The sequence below is a fragment of the Ammospiza nelsoni genome, chromosome 12 (assembly GCF_027579445.1).
Source record: "Ammospiza nelsoni isolate bAmmNel1 chromosome 12, bAmmNel1.pri, whole genome shotgun sequence".
Taxonomy (NCBI): Eukaryota; Metazoa; Chordata; class Aves; order Passeriformes; family Passerellidae; genus Ammospiza; species Ammospiza nelsoni.
This window is the reverse complement of record NC_080644.1, coordinates 19112277-19125743: the sequence shown is the minus strand read 5'-3', so window position 1 is coordinate 19125743 and position 13467 is coordinate 19112277.

The following is a 13467-nucleotide window of genomic DNA, read 5'->3' as shown; positions in this document are numbered from 1 at the left end:
GAAAACCTGCGGCAGCACAGAAAACATCTCCCATCGTGTTCTGGACGTTGCACGGAGGTCTGCCAAGTGTTTGCATAAAGAAATGAAAAGTTGTCCAAAATAACTTCCTATCGAATGTTCATGTGATTGGAAAAGTCAGGAAAGTGGTAAGGTACTGTTTTCTATCAGTTGGCAAGCTGCGCACACAATCCCAGTGTTGTACAGCTTCCTTCTTCACCTTTCCGATGCTGCCGCTCTCTCCGGCTCCCGGAGCCGAAGAAGCGGCTTCTTCGCGCAAAGGCGATTGTACCGCTCACAGTGCTCTCTTAGCGCCGCTTCTGCCGAAAGAAGCCCGGGAGCGGCGCTTAGCTCCGGAGAGCATCGTACCTTCGTCTTTAGCGTCTTTTGTGGTCTACATCCTAGCAGAAAGCTTTTCCACTCTGTCTGGCAAGGAAAACATGCGCCAGCACAGAAAACATCTCCCATCGTGTTCTGGACGTTGCACGGAGGTCTGCCAAGTGTTTGAAAGAAACAAAGAAAAGTTGTCCAAAACAGCTTCCAATCGAATATTCATGTGATTGGAAAAGTCAGGAAAGTGGTAAGGTACTGTTTTCTATCAGTTGGCAAGCTGCGCACACAATCCCAGTGTTGTACAGCTTCCTTCTTCACCTTTCCGATGCTGCCGCTCTCTCCGGCTCCCGGAGCCGAAGAAGCGGCTTCTTCGCGCAAAGACGATTGTACCGCTCACAGTGCTCTCTTAGCGCCGCTTCTGCCGAAAGAAGCCCGGGAGCGGCGCTTAGCTCCGGAGAGCCTCGTCCCTTCGTCTTTAGCGTCTTTTGTGGTCTACATCCTAGCAGAAAGCTTTTCTACTCAGTCTGGCAAGGAAAACCTGCGCCAGCGCAGAAAACATCTCCCATCGTGTTCTGGACGTTGCACGGAGGTCTGCAAAGTGTTTGCATAAAGAAATGAAAAGTTGTCCAAAATAACTTCCTATCGAATGTTCATGTGATTGGAAAAGTCAGGAAAGTGGTAAGGTACTGTTTTCTATCAGTTGGCAAGCTGCGCACACAATCCCAGTGTTGTACAGCTTCCTTCTTCACCTTTCCGATGCTGCCGCTCTCTCCGGCTCCCGGAGCCGAAGAAGCGGCTTCTTCGCGCAAAGGCGATTGTACCGCTCACAGTGCTCTCTTAGCGCCGCTTCTGCCGAAAGAAGCCCGGGAGCGGTGCTTAGCTCCGGAGAGCATCGTACCTTCGTCTTTAGCGTCTTTTGTGGTCTACATCCTAGCAGAAAGCTTTTCCACTCTGTCTGGCAAGGAAAACCTGCGCCAGCACAGAAAACATCTCCCATCGTGTTCTGGACGTTGTACGGAGGTCTGCCAAGTGTTTGCATAAAGAAATGAAAAGTTGTCCAAAATAACTTCCTATCGAATGTTCATGTGATTGGAAAAGTCAGAAAAGTGGTAAGGTACTGTTTTCTATCAGTTGGCAAGCTGCGCACACAATCCCAGTGTTGTACAGCTTCCTTCTTCACCTTTCCGATGCTGCCGCTCTCTCCGGCTCCCGGAGTCGAAGAAGCGGCTTCTTCGCGCAAAGACGATTGTACCGCTCACAGTGCTCTCTTAGCGCCGCTTCTGCCGAAAGAAGCCCGGGAGCGGTGCTTAGCTCCGGAGAGCCTCGTACATTCGTCTTTAGCGTCTCTTGTGGTCTACATCCTAGCAGAAAGCTTTTCCACTCAGTCTGGCAAGGAAAACATGCGCCAGCGCAGAAAACATCTCCCATCGTGTTCTGGACGTTGCACGGAGGTCTGCCAAGTGTTTGCATAAAGAAATGAAAAGTTGTCCAAAATAACTTCCTATCAAATGTTCATGTGATTGGAAAAGTCAGGAAAGTGGTAAGGTACTGTTTTCTATCAGTTGGCAAGCTGCGCACACAATCCCAGTGTTGTACAGCTTCCTTCTTCACCTTTCCGATGCTGCCGCTCTCTCCGGCTCCCGGAGCCGCAGAAGCGGCTTCTTCGCGCAAAGGCGATTGTACCGCTCACAGTGCTCTCTTAGCGCCGCTTCTGCCGAAAGAAGCCCGGGAGCGGCGCTTAGCTCCGGAGAGCATCGTCCCTTCGTCTTTAGCGTCTTTTGTGGTCTACATCCTAGCAGAAAGCTTTTCCACTCTGTCTGGCAAGGAAAACATGCGCCAGCACAGAAAACATCTCCCATCGTGTTCTGGACGTTGCACGGAGGTCTGCCAAGTGTTTGAAAGAAACAAAGAAAAGTTGTCCAAAACAGCTTCCAATCGAATATTCATGTGATTGGAAAAGTCAGGAAAGTGGTAAGGTACTGTTTTCTATCAGTTGGCAAGCTGCGCACACAATCCCAGTGTTGTACAGCTTCCTTCTTCACCTTTCCGATGCTGCCGCTCTCTCCGGCTCCCGGAGCCGAAGAAGCGGCTTCTTCGCGCAAAGACGATTGTACCGCTCACAGTGCTCTCTTAGCGCCGCTTCTGCCGAAAGAAGCCCGGGAGCGGCGCTTAACTCCGGAGAGCATCGTCCCTTCGTCTTTAGCGTCTTTTGTGGTCTACATCCTAGCAGAAAGCTTTTCCACTCTGTCTGGCAAGGAAAACATGCGCCAGCACAGAAAACATCTCCCATCGTGTTCTGGACGTTGCACGGAGGTCTGCCAAGTGTTTGCATAAAGAAATGAAAAGTTGTCCAAAATAACTTCCTATCGAATGTTCATGTGATTGGAAAAGTCAGGAAAGTGGTAAGGTACTTTTTTCTATCAGTTGGCAAGCTGCGCACACAATCCCAGTGTTGTACAGCTTCCTTCTTCACCTTTCCGATGCTGCCGCTCTCTCCGGCTCCCGGAGCCGAAGAAGCGGCTTCTTCGCGCAAAGGCGATTGTACCGCTCACAGTGCTCTCTTAGCGCCGCTTCTGCCGAAAGAAGCCCGGGAGCGGTGCTTAGCTCCGGAGAGCATCGTCCCTTCGTCTTTAGCGACTTTTGTGGTCTACATCCTAGCAGAAAGCTTTTCCACTCTGTCTGGCAAGGAAAACATGCGCCAGCACAGAAAACATCTCCCATCGTGTTCTGGACGTTGCACGGAGGTCTGCCAAGTGTTTGAAAGAAACAAAGAAAAGTTGTCCAAAACAGCTTCCAATCGAATATTCATGTGATTGGAAACGTCAGGAAAGTGTAAGGTACTGTTTTCTATCAGTTGGCAAGCTGCGCACACAATCCCAGTGTTGTACAGCTTCCTTCTTCACCTTTGCGATGCTGCCGCTCTCTCCGGCTCCCGGAGCCGAAGAAGCGGCTTCTTCGCGCAAAGACGATTGTACCGCTCACAGTGCTCTCTTAGCGCCGCTTCTGCCGAAAGAAGCCCGGGAGCGGCGCTTAACTCCGGAGAGCATCGTCCCTTCGTCTTTAGCGTCTTTTGTGGTCTACATCCTAGCAGAAAGCTTTTCCACTCTGTCTGGCAAGGAAAACCTGCGCCAGCACAGAAAACATCTCCCATCGTGTTCTGGACGTTGTACGGATGTCTGCCAAGTGTTTGCATAAAGAAATGAAAAGTTGTCCAAAATAACTTCCTATCGAATGTTCATGTGATTGGAAAAGTCAGAAAAGTGGTAAGGTACTGTTTTCTATCAGTTGGCAAGCTGCGCACACAATCCCAGTGTTGTACAGCTTCCTTCTTCACCTTTCCGATGCTGCCGCTCTCTCCGGCTCCCGCAGTCGAAGAAGCGGCTTCTTCGCGCAAAGACGATTGTACCGCTCACAGTGCTCTCTTAGCGCCGCTTCTGCCGAAAGAAGCCCGGGAGCGGTGCTTAGCTCCGGAGAGCCTCGTACATTCGTCTTTAGCGTCTCTTGTGGTCTACATCCTAGCAGAAAGCTTTTCCACTCAGTCTTGCAAGGAAAACATGCGCCAGCGCAGAAAACATCTCCCATCGTGTTCTGGACGTTGCACGGAGGTCTGCCAAGTGTTTGCATAAAGAAATGAAAAGTTGTCCAAAATAACTTCCTATCCAATGTTCATGTGATTGGAAAAGTCAGGAAAGTGGTAAGGTACTGTTTTCTATCAGTTGGCAAGCTGCGCACACAATCCCAGTGTTGTACAGCTTCCTTCTTCACCTTTCCGATGCTGCCGCTCTCTCCGGCTCCCGGAGCCGAAGAAGCGGCTTCTTCGCGCAAAGGCGATTGTACCGCTCACAGTGCTCTCTTAGCGCCGCTTCTGCCGAAAGAAGCCCGGGAGCGGCGCTTAGCTCCGGAGAGCATCGTACCTTCGTCTTTAGCGTCTTTTGTGGTCTACATCCTAGCAGAAAGCTTTTCCACTCTGTCTGGCAAGGAAAACATGCGCCAGCACAGAAAACATCTCCCATCGTGTTCTGGACGTTGCACGGAGGTCTGCCAAGTGTTTGAAAGAAACAAAGAAAAGTTGTCCAAAACAGCTTCCAATCGAATATTCATGTGATTGGAAAAGTCAGGAAAGTGGTAAGGTACTGTTTTCTATCAGTTGGCAAGCTGCGCACACAATCCCAGTGTTGTACAGCTTCCTTCTTCACCTTTCCGATGCTGCCGCTCTCTCCGGCTCCCGGAGCCGAAGAAGCGGCTTCTTCGCGCAAAGACGATTGTACCGCTCACAGTGCTCTCTTAGCGCCGCTTCTGCCGAAAGAAGCCCGGGAGCGGCGCTTAGCTCCGGAGAGCCTCGTCCCTTCGTCTTTAGCGTCTTTTGTGGTCTACATCCTAGCAGAAAGCTTTTCTGCTCAGTCTGGCAAGGAAAACCTGCGCCAGCGCAGAAAACATCTCCCATCGTGTTCTGGACGTTGCACGGAGGTCTGCAAAGTGTTTGCATAAAGAAATGAAAAGTTGTCCAAAATAACTTCCTATCGAATGTTCATGTGATTGGAAAAGTCAGGAAAGTGGTAAGGTACTGTTTTCTATCAGTTGGCAAGCTGCGCACACAATCCCAGTGTTGTACAGCTTCCTTCTTCACCTTTCCGATGCTGCCGCTCTCTCCGGCTCCCGGAGCCGAAGAAGCGGCTTCTTCGCGCAAAGGCGATTGTACCGCTCACAGTGCTCTCTTAGCGCCGCTTCTGCCGAAAGAAGCCCGGGAGCGGTGCTTAGCTCCGGAGAGCATCGTACCTTCGTCTTTAGCGTCTTTTGTGGTCTACATCCTAGCAGAAAGCTTTTCCACTCTGTCTGGCAAGGAAAACATGCGCCAGCACAGAAAACATCTCCCATCGTGTTCTGGACGTTGTACGGAGGTCTGCCAAGTGTTTGACAAGAAGAGAAGAAATGTTGTCCAAAACAGCTTCCAATCGAATATTCATGTGATTGGAAAAGTCAGGAAAGTTGTAAGGTACTGTTTTCTATCAGTTGGCAAGCTGCGCACACAATCCCAGTGTTGTACAGCTTCCTTCTTCACCTTTCCGATGCTGCCGCTCTCTCCGGCTCCCGGAGCCGAAGAAGCGGCTTCTTCGCGCAAAGACGCTTGTACCGCTCACAGTGCTCTCTTAGCGCGGCTTGTGCCGAAAGAAGCCCGGGAGCGGCGCTTAACTCCGGAGAGCATCGTCCCTTCGTCTTTAGCGTCTTTTGTGGTCTACATCCTAGCAGAAAGCTTTTCCACTCTGTCTGGCAAGGAAAACCTGCGCCAGCACAGAAAACATCTCCCATCGTGTTCTGGACGTTGTACGGATGTCTGCCAAGTGTTTGAAAGAAACAAAGAAAAGTTGTCCAAAACAGCTTCCAATCGAATATTCATGTGATTGGAAACGTCAGGAAAGTGGTTAGGTACTGTTTTCTATCAGTTGGCAAGCTGCGCACACAATCCCAGTGTTGTACAGCTTCCTTCTTCACCTTTCCGATGCTGCCGCTCTCTCCGGCTCCCGGAGCCGAAGAAGCGGCTTCTTCGCGCAAAGACGATTGTACCGCTCACAGTGCTCTCTTAGCGCCGCTTCTGCCGAAAGAAGCCCGGGAGCGGTGCTTAGCTCCGGAGAGCCTCGTACCTTCGTCTTTAGCGTCTCTTGTGGTCTACATCCTAGCAGAAAGCTTTTCCACTCTGTCTGGCAAGGAAAACATGCGCCAGCGCAGAAAACATCTCCCATCGTGTTCTGGACGTTGCACGGAGGTCTGCCAAGTGTTTGCATAAAGAAATGAAAAGTTGTCCAAAATAACTTCCTATCGAATGTTCATGTGATTGGAAAAGTCAGGAAAGTGGTAAGGTACTGTTTTCTATCAGTTGGCAAGCTGCGCACACAATCCCAGTGTTGTACAGCTTCCTTCTTCACCTTTCCGATGCTGCCGCTCTCTCCGGCTCCCGGAGCCGAAGAAGCGGCTTCTTCGCGCAAAGACGGTTGTACCGCTCACAGTGCTCTCTTAGCGCCGCTTCTGCCGAAAGAAGCCCGGGAGCGGCGCTTAACTCCGGAGAGCATCGTCCCTTCGTCTTTAGCGTCTTTTGTGGTCTACATCCTAGCAGAAAGCTTTTCCACTCTGTCTGGCAAGGAAAACATGCGCCAGCACAGAAAACATCTCCCATCGTGTTCTGGACGTTGCACGGAGGTCTGCCAAGTGTTTGCATAAAGAAATGAAAAGTTGTCCAAAATAACTTCCTATCGAATGTTCATGTGATTGGAAAAGTCAGGAAAGTGGTAAGGTACTTTTTTCTATCAGTTGGCAAGCTGCGCACACAATCCCAGTGTTGTACAGCTTCCTTCTTCACCTTTCCGATGCTGCCGCTCTCTCCGGCTCCCGGAGCCGAAGAAGCGGCTTCTTCGCGCAAAGGCGATTGTACCGCTCACAGTGCTCTCTTAGCGCCGCTTCTGCCGAAAGAAGCCCGGGAGCGGTGCTTAGCTCCGGAGAGCATCGTCCCTTCATCTTTAGCGTCTTTTGTGGTCTACATCCTAGCAGAAAGCTTTTCCACTCTGTCTGGCAAGGAAAACCTGCGGCAGCACAGAAAACATCTCCCATCGTGTTCTGGACGTTGCACGGAGGTCTGCCAAGTGTTTGCATAAAGAAATGAAAAGTTGTCCAAAATAACTTCCTATCGAATGTTCATGTGATTGGAAAAGTCAGGAAAGTGGTAAGGTACTGTTTTCTATCAGTTGGCAAGCTGCGCACACAATCCCAGTGTTGTACAGCTTCCTTCTTCACCTTTCCGATGCTGCCGCTCTCTCCGGCTCCCGGAGCCGAAGAAGCGGCTTCTTCGCGCAAAGACGATTGTACCGCTCACAGTGCTCTCTTAGCGCCGCTTCTGCCGAAAGAAGCCCGGGAGCGGCGCTTAGCTCCGGAGAGCATCGTCCCTTCGTCTTTAGCGACTTTTGTGGTCTACATCCTAGCAGAAAGCTTTTCCACTCTGTCTGGCAAGGAAAACATGCGCCAGCACAGAAAACATCTCCCATCGTGTTCTGGACGTTGCACGGAGGTCTGCCAAGTGTTTGAAAGAAACAAAGAAAAGTTGTCCAAAACAGCTTCCAATCGAATATTCATGTGATTGGAAACGTCAGGAAAGTGTAAGGTACTGTTTTCTATCAGTTGGCAAGCTGCGCACACAATCCCAGTGTTGTACAGCTTCCTTCTTCACCTTTGCGATGCTGCCGCTCTCTCCGGCTCCCGGAGCCGAAGAAGCGGCTTCTTCGCGCAAAGACGATTGTACCGCTCACAGTGCTCTCTTAGCGCCGCTTCTGCCGAAAGAAGCCCGGGAGCGGCGCTTAACTCCGGAGAGCATCGTCCCTTCGTCTTTAGCGTCTTTTGTGGTCTACATCCTAGCAGAAAGCTTTTCCACTCTGTCTGGCAAGGAAAACCTGCGCCAGCACAGAAAACATCTCCCATCGTGTTCTGGACGTTGTACGGAGGTCTGCCAAGTGTTTGCATAAAGAAATGAAAAGTTGTCCAAAATAACTTCCTATCGAATGTTCATGTGATTGGAAAAGTCAGAAAAGTGGTAAGGTACTGTTTTCTATCAGTTGGCAAGCTGCGCACACAATCCCAGTGTTGTACAGCTTCCTTCTTCACCTTTCCGATGCTGCCGCTCTCTCCGGCTCCCGGAGTCGAAGAAGCGGCTTCTTCGCGCAAAGACGATTGTACCGCTCACAGTGCTCTCTTAGCGCCGCTTCTGCCGAAAGAAGCCCGGGAGCGGTGCTTAGCTCCGGAGAGCCTCGTACCTTCGTCTTTAGCGTCTCTTGTGGTCTACATCCTAGCAGAAAGCTTTTCCACTCTGTCTGGCAAGGAAAACATGCGCCAGCGCAGAAAACATCTCCCATCGTGTTCTGGACGTTGCACGGAGGTCTGCCAAGTGTTTGCATAAAGAAATGAAAAGTTGTCCAAAATAACTTCCTATCGAATGTTCATGTGATTGGAAAAGTCAGGAAAGTGGTAAGGTACTGTTTTCTATCAGTTGGCAAGCTGCGCACACAATCCCAGTGTTGTACAGCTTCCTTCTTCACCTTTCCGATGCTGCCGCTCTCTCCGGCTCCCGGAGCCGAAGAAGCGGCTTCTTCGCGCAAAGGCGATTGTACCGCTCACAGTGCTCTCTTAGCGCCGCTTCTGCCGAAAGAAGCCCGGGAGCGGCGCTTAGCTCCGGAGAGCATCGTCCCTTCGTCTTTAGCGTCTTTTGTGGTCTACATCCTAGCAGAAAGCTTTTCCACTCTGTCTGGCAAGGAAAACATGCGCCAGCACAGAAAACATCTCCCATCGTGTTCTGGACGTTGCACGGAGGTCTGCCAAGTGTTTGAAAGAAACAAAGAAAAGTTGTCCAAAACAGCTTCCAATCGAATATTCATGTGATTGGAAAAGTCAGGAAAGTGGTAAGGTACTGTTTTCTATCAGTTGGCAAGCTGCGCACACAATCCCAGTGTTGTACAGCTTCCTTCTTCACCTTTCCGATGCTGCCGCTCTCTCCGGCTCCCGGAGCCGAAGAAGCGGCTTCTTCGCGCAAAGACGATTGTAACGCTCACAGTGCTCTCTTAGCGCCGCTTCTGCCGAAAGAAGCCCGGGAGCGGCGCTTAGCTCCGGAGAGCCTCGTCCCTTCGTCTTTAGCGTCTTTTGTGGTCTACATCCTAGCAGAAAGCTTTTCTACTCAGTCTGGCAAGGAAAACCTGCGCCAGCGCAGAAAACATCTCCCATCGTGTTCTGGACGTTGCACGGAGGTCTGCAAAGTGTTTGCATAAAGAAATGAAAAGTTGTCCAAAATAACTTCCTATCGAATGTTCATGTGATTGGAAAAGTCAGGAAAGTGGTAAGGTACTGTTTTCTATCAGTTGGCAAGCTGCGCACACAATCCCAGTGTTGTACAGCTTCCTTCTTCACCTTTCCGATGCTGCCGCTCTCTCCGGCTCCCGGAGCCGAAGAAGCGGCTTCTTCGCGCAAAGGCGATTGTACCGCTCACAGTGCTCTCTTAGCGCCGCTTCTGCCGAAAGAAGCCCGGGAGCGGTGCTTAGCTCCGGAGAGCATCGTACCTTCGTCTTTAGCGTCTTTTGTGGTCTACATCCTAGCAGAAAGCTTTTCCACTCTGTCTGGCAAGCAAAACATGCGCCAGCACAGAAAACATCTCCCATCGTGTTCTGGACATTATACGGAGGTCTGCCAAGTGTTTGACAAGAAGAGAAGAAATGTTGTCCAAAACAGCTTCCAATCGAATATTCATGTGATTGGAAAAGTCAGGAAAGTGGTAAGGTACTGTTTTCTATCAGTTGGCAAGCTGCGCACACAATCCCAGTGTTGTACAGCTTCCTTCTTCACCTTTCCGATGCTGCCGCTCTCTCCGGCTCCCGGAGCCGAAGAAGCGGCTTCTTCGCGCAAAGACGCTTGTACCGCTCACAGTGCTCTCTTAGCGCGGCTTCTGCCGAAAGAAGCCCGGGAGCGGCGCTTAACTCCGGAGAGCATCGTCCCTTCGTCTTTAGCGTCTTTTGTGGTCTACATCCTAGCAGAAAGCTTTTCCACTCTGTCTGGCAAGGAAAACCTGCGCCAGCACAGAAAACATCTCCCATCGTGTTCTGGACGTTGTACGGAGGTCTGCCAAGTGTTTGCATAAAGAAATGAAAAGTTGTCCAAAATAACTTCCTATCGAATGTTCATGTGATTGGAAAAGTCAGGAAAGTGGTAAGGTACTGTTTTCTATCAGTTGGCAAGCTGCGCACACAATCCCAGTGTTGTACAGCTTCCTTCTTCACCTTTCCGATGCTGCCGCTCTCTCCGGCTCCCGGAGCCGAAGAAGCGGCTTCTTCGCGCAAAGGCGATTGTACCGCTCACAGTGCTCTCTTAGCGCCGCTTCTGCCGAAAGAAGCCCGGGAGCGGAGCTTAGCTCCGGAGAGCATCGTACCTTCGTCTTTAGCGTCTTTTGTGGTCTACATCCTAGCAGAAAGCTTTTCCACTCTGTCTGGCAAGGAAAACCTGCGCCAGCACAGAAAACATCTCCCATCGTGTTCTGGACGTTGTACGGAGGTCTGCCAAGTGTTTGACAAGAAGAGAAGAAATGTTGTCCAAAACAGCTTCCAATCGAATATTCATGTGATTGGAAAAGTCAGGAAAGTTGTAAGGTACTGTTTTCTATCAGTTGGCAAGCTGCGCACACAATCCCAGTGTTGTACAGCTTCCTTCTTCACCTTTCCGATGCTGCCGCTCTCTCCGGCTCCCGGAGCCGAAGAAGCGGCTTCTTCGCGCAAAGACGCTTGTACCGCTCACAGTGCTCTCTTAGCGCGGCTTGTGCCGAAAGAAGCCCGGGAGCGGCGCTTAACTCCGGAGAGCATCGTCCCTTCGTCTTTAGCGTCTTTTGTGGTCTACATCCTAGCAGAAAGCTTTTCCACTCTGTCTGGCAAGGAAAACCTGCGCCAGCACAGAAAACATCTCCCATCGTGTTCTGGACGTTGTACGGATGTCTGCCAAGAGTTTGAAAGAAACAAAGAAAAGTTGTCCAAAACAGCTTCCAATCGAATATTCCTGTGATTGGAAACGTCAGGAAAGTGGTTAGGTACTGTTTTCTATCAGTTGGCAAGCTGCGCACACAATCCCAGTGTTGTACAGCTTCCTTCTTCACCTTTCCGATGCTGCCGCTCTCTCCGGCTCCCGGAGCCGAAGAAGCGGCTTCTTCGCGCAAAGACGATTGTACCGCTCACAGTGCTCTCTTAGCGCCGCTTCTGCCGAAAGAAGCCCGGGAGCGGTGCTTAGCTCCGGAGAGCCTCGTACCTTCGTCTTTAGCGTCTCTTGTGGTCTACATCCTAGCAGAAAGCTTTTCCACTCTGTCTGGCAAGGAAAACATGCGCCAGCGCAGAAAACATCTCCCATCGTGTTCTGGACGTTGCACGGAGGTCTGCCAAGTGTTTGCATAAAGAAATGAAAAGTTGTCCAAAATAACTTCCTATCGAATGTTCATGTGATTGGAAAAGTCAGGAAAGTGGTAAGGTACTGTTTTCTATCAGTTGGCAAGCTGCGCACACAATCCCAGTGTTGTACAGCTTCCTTCTTCACCTTTCCGATGCTGCCGCTCTCTCCGGCTCCCGGAGCCGAAGAAGCGGCTTCTTCGCGCAAAGACGGTTGTACCGCTCACAGTGCTCTCTTAGCGCCGCTTCTGCCGAAAGAAGCCCGGGAGCGGCGCTTAACTCTGGAGAGCATCGTCCCTTCGTCTTTAGCGTCTTTTGTGGTCTACATCCTAGCAGAAAGCTTTTCCACTCTGTCTGGCAAGGAAAACATGCGCCAGCACAGAAAACATCTCCCATCGTGTTCTGGACGTTGCACGGAGGTCTGCCAAGTGTTTGCCTAAAGAAATGAAAAGTTGTCCAAAATAACTTCCTATCGAATGTTCATGTGATTGGAAAAGTCAGGAAAGTGGTAAGGTACTTTTTTCTATCAGTTGGCAAGCTGCGCACACAATCCCAGTGTTGTACAGCTTCCTTCTTCACCTTTCCGATGCTGCCGCTCTCTCCGGCTCCCGGAGCCGAAGAAGCGGCTTCTTCGCGCAAAGGCGATTGTACCGCTCACAGTGCTCTCTTAGCGCCGCTTCTGCCGAAAGAAGCCCGGGAGCGGTGCTTAGCTCCGGAGAGCATCGTCCCTTCGTCTTTAGCGTCTTTTGTGGTCTACATCCTAGCAGAAAGCTTTTCCACTCTGTCTGGCAAGGAAAACCTGCGCCAGCACAGAAAACATCTCCCATCGTGTTCTGGACGTTGCACGGAGGTCAGCAAAGTGTTTGCATAAAGAAATGAAAAGTTGTCCAAAATAACTTCCTATCGAATGTTCATGTGATTGGAAAAGTCAGGAAAGTGGTAAGGTACTGTTTTCTATCAGTTGGCAAGCTGCGCACACAATCCCAGTGTTGTACAGCTTCCTTCTTCACCTTTCCGATGCTGCCGCTCTCTCCGGCTCCCGGAGCCGAAGAAGCGGCTTCTTCGCGCAAAGACGATTGTACCGCTCACAGTGCTCTCTTAGCGCGGCTTCTGCCGAAAGAAGCCCGGGAGCGGCGCTTAGCTCCGGAAAGCATCGTCCCTTCGTCTTTAGCGACTTTTGTGGTCTACATCCTAGCAGAAAGCTTTTCCACTCTGTCTGGCAAGGAAAACATGCGCCAGCACATAAAACATCTCCCATCGTGTTCTTGACGTTGCACGGAGGTCTGCCAAGTGTTTGAAAGAAACAAAGAAAAGTTGTCCAAAACAGCTTCCAATCGAATATTCATGTGATTGGAAACGTCAGGAAAGTGTAAGGTACTGTTTTCTATCAGTTGGCAAGCTGCGCACACAATCCCAGTGTTGTACAGCTTCCTTCTTCACCTTTCCGATGCTGCCGCTCTCTCCGGCTCCCGGAGCCGAAGAAGCGGCTTCTTCGCGCAAAGACGATTGTACCGCTCACAGTGCTCTCTTAGCGCCGCTTCTGCCGAAAGAAGCCCGGGAGCGGTGCTTAGCTCCGGAGAGCCTCGTACCTTCGTCTTTAGCGTCTTTTGTGGTCTACATCCTTGCAGAAAGCTTTTCCACTCTGTCTGGCAAGGAAAACCTGCGCCAGCACAGAAGACATCTCCCATCGTGTTCTGGACGTTGTACGGAGGTCTGCCAAGTGTTTGAAAGAAACAAAGAAAAGTTGTCCAAAACAGCTTCCAATCGAATATTCCTGTGATTGGAAATGTCAGGAAAGTGTAAGGTACTGTTTTCTATCAGTTGGCAAGCTGCGCACACAATCCCAGTGTTGTACAGCTTCCTTCTTCACCTTTCCGATGCTGCCGCTCTCTCCTGCTCCCGGAGCCGAAGAAGCGGCTTCTTCGCGCAAAGACGATTGTACCGCTCACAGTGCTCTCTTAGCGCCGCTTCTGCCGAAAGAAGCCCGGGAGCGGCGCTTAACTCCGGAGAGCATCGTCCCTTCGTCTTTAGCGTCTTTTGTGGTCTACATCCTAGCAGAAAGCTTTTCCACTCTGTCTGGCAAGGAAAACCTGCGCCAGCACAGAAAACATCTCCCATCGTGTTCTGGACGTTGTACGGAGGTCTGCCAAGTGTTTGCATAAAGAAATGAAAAGTTGTCCAAAATAACTTC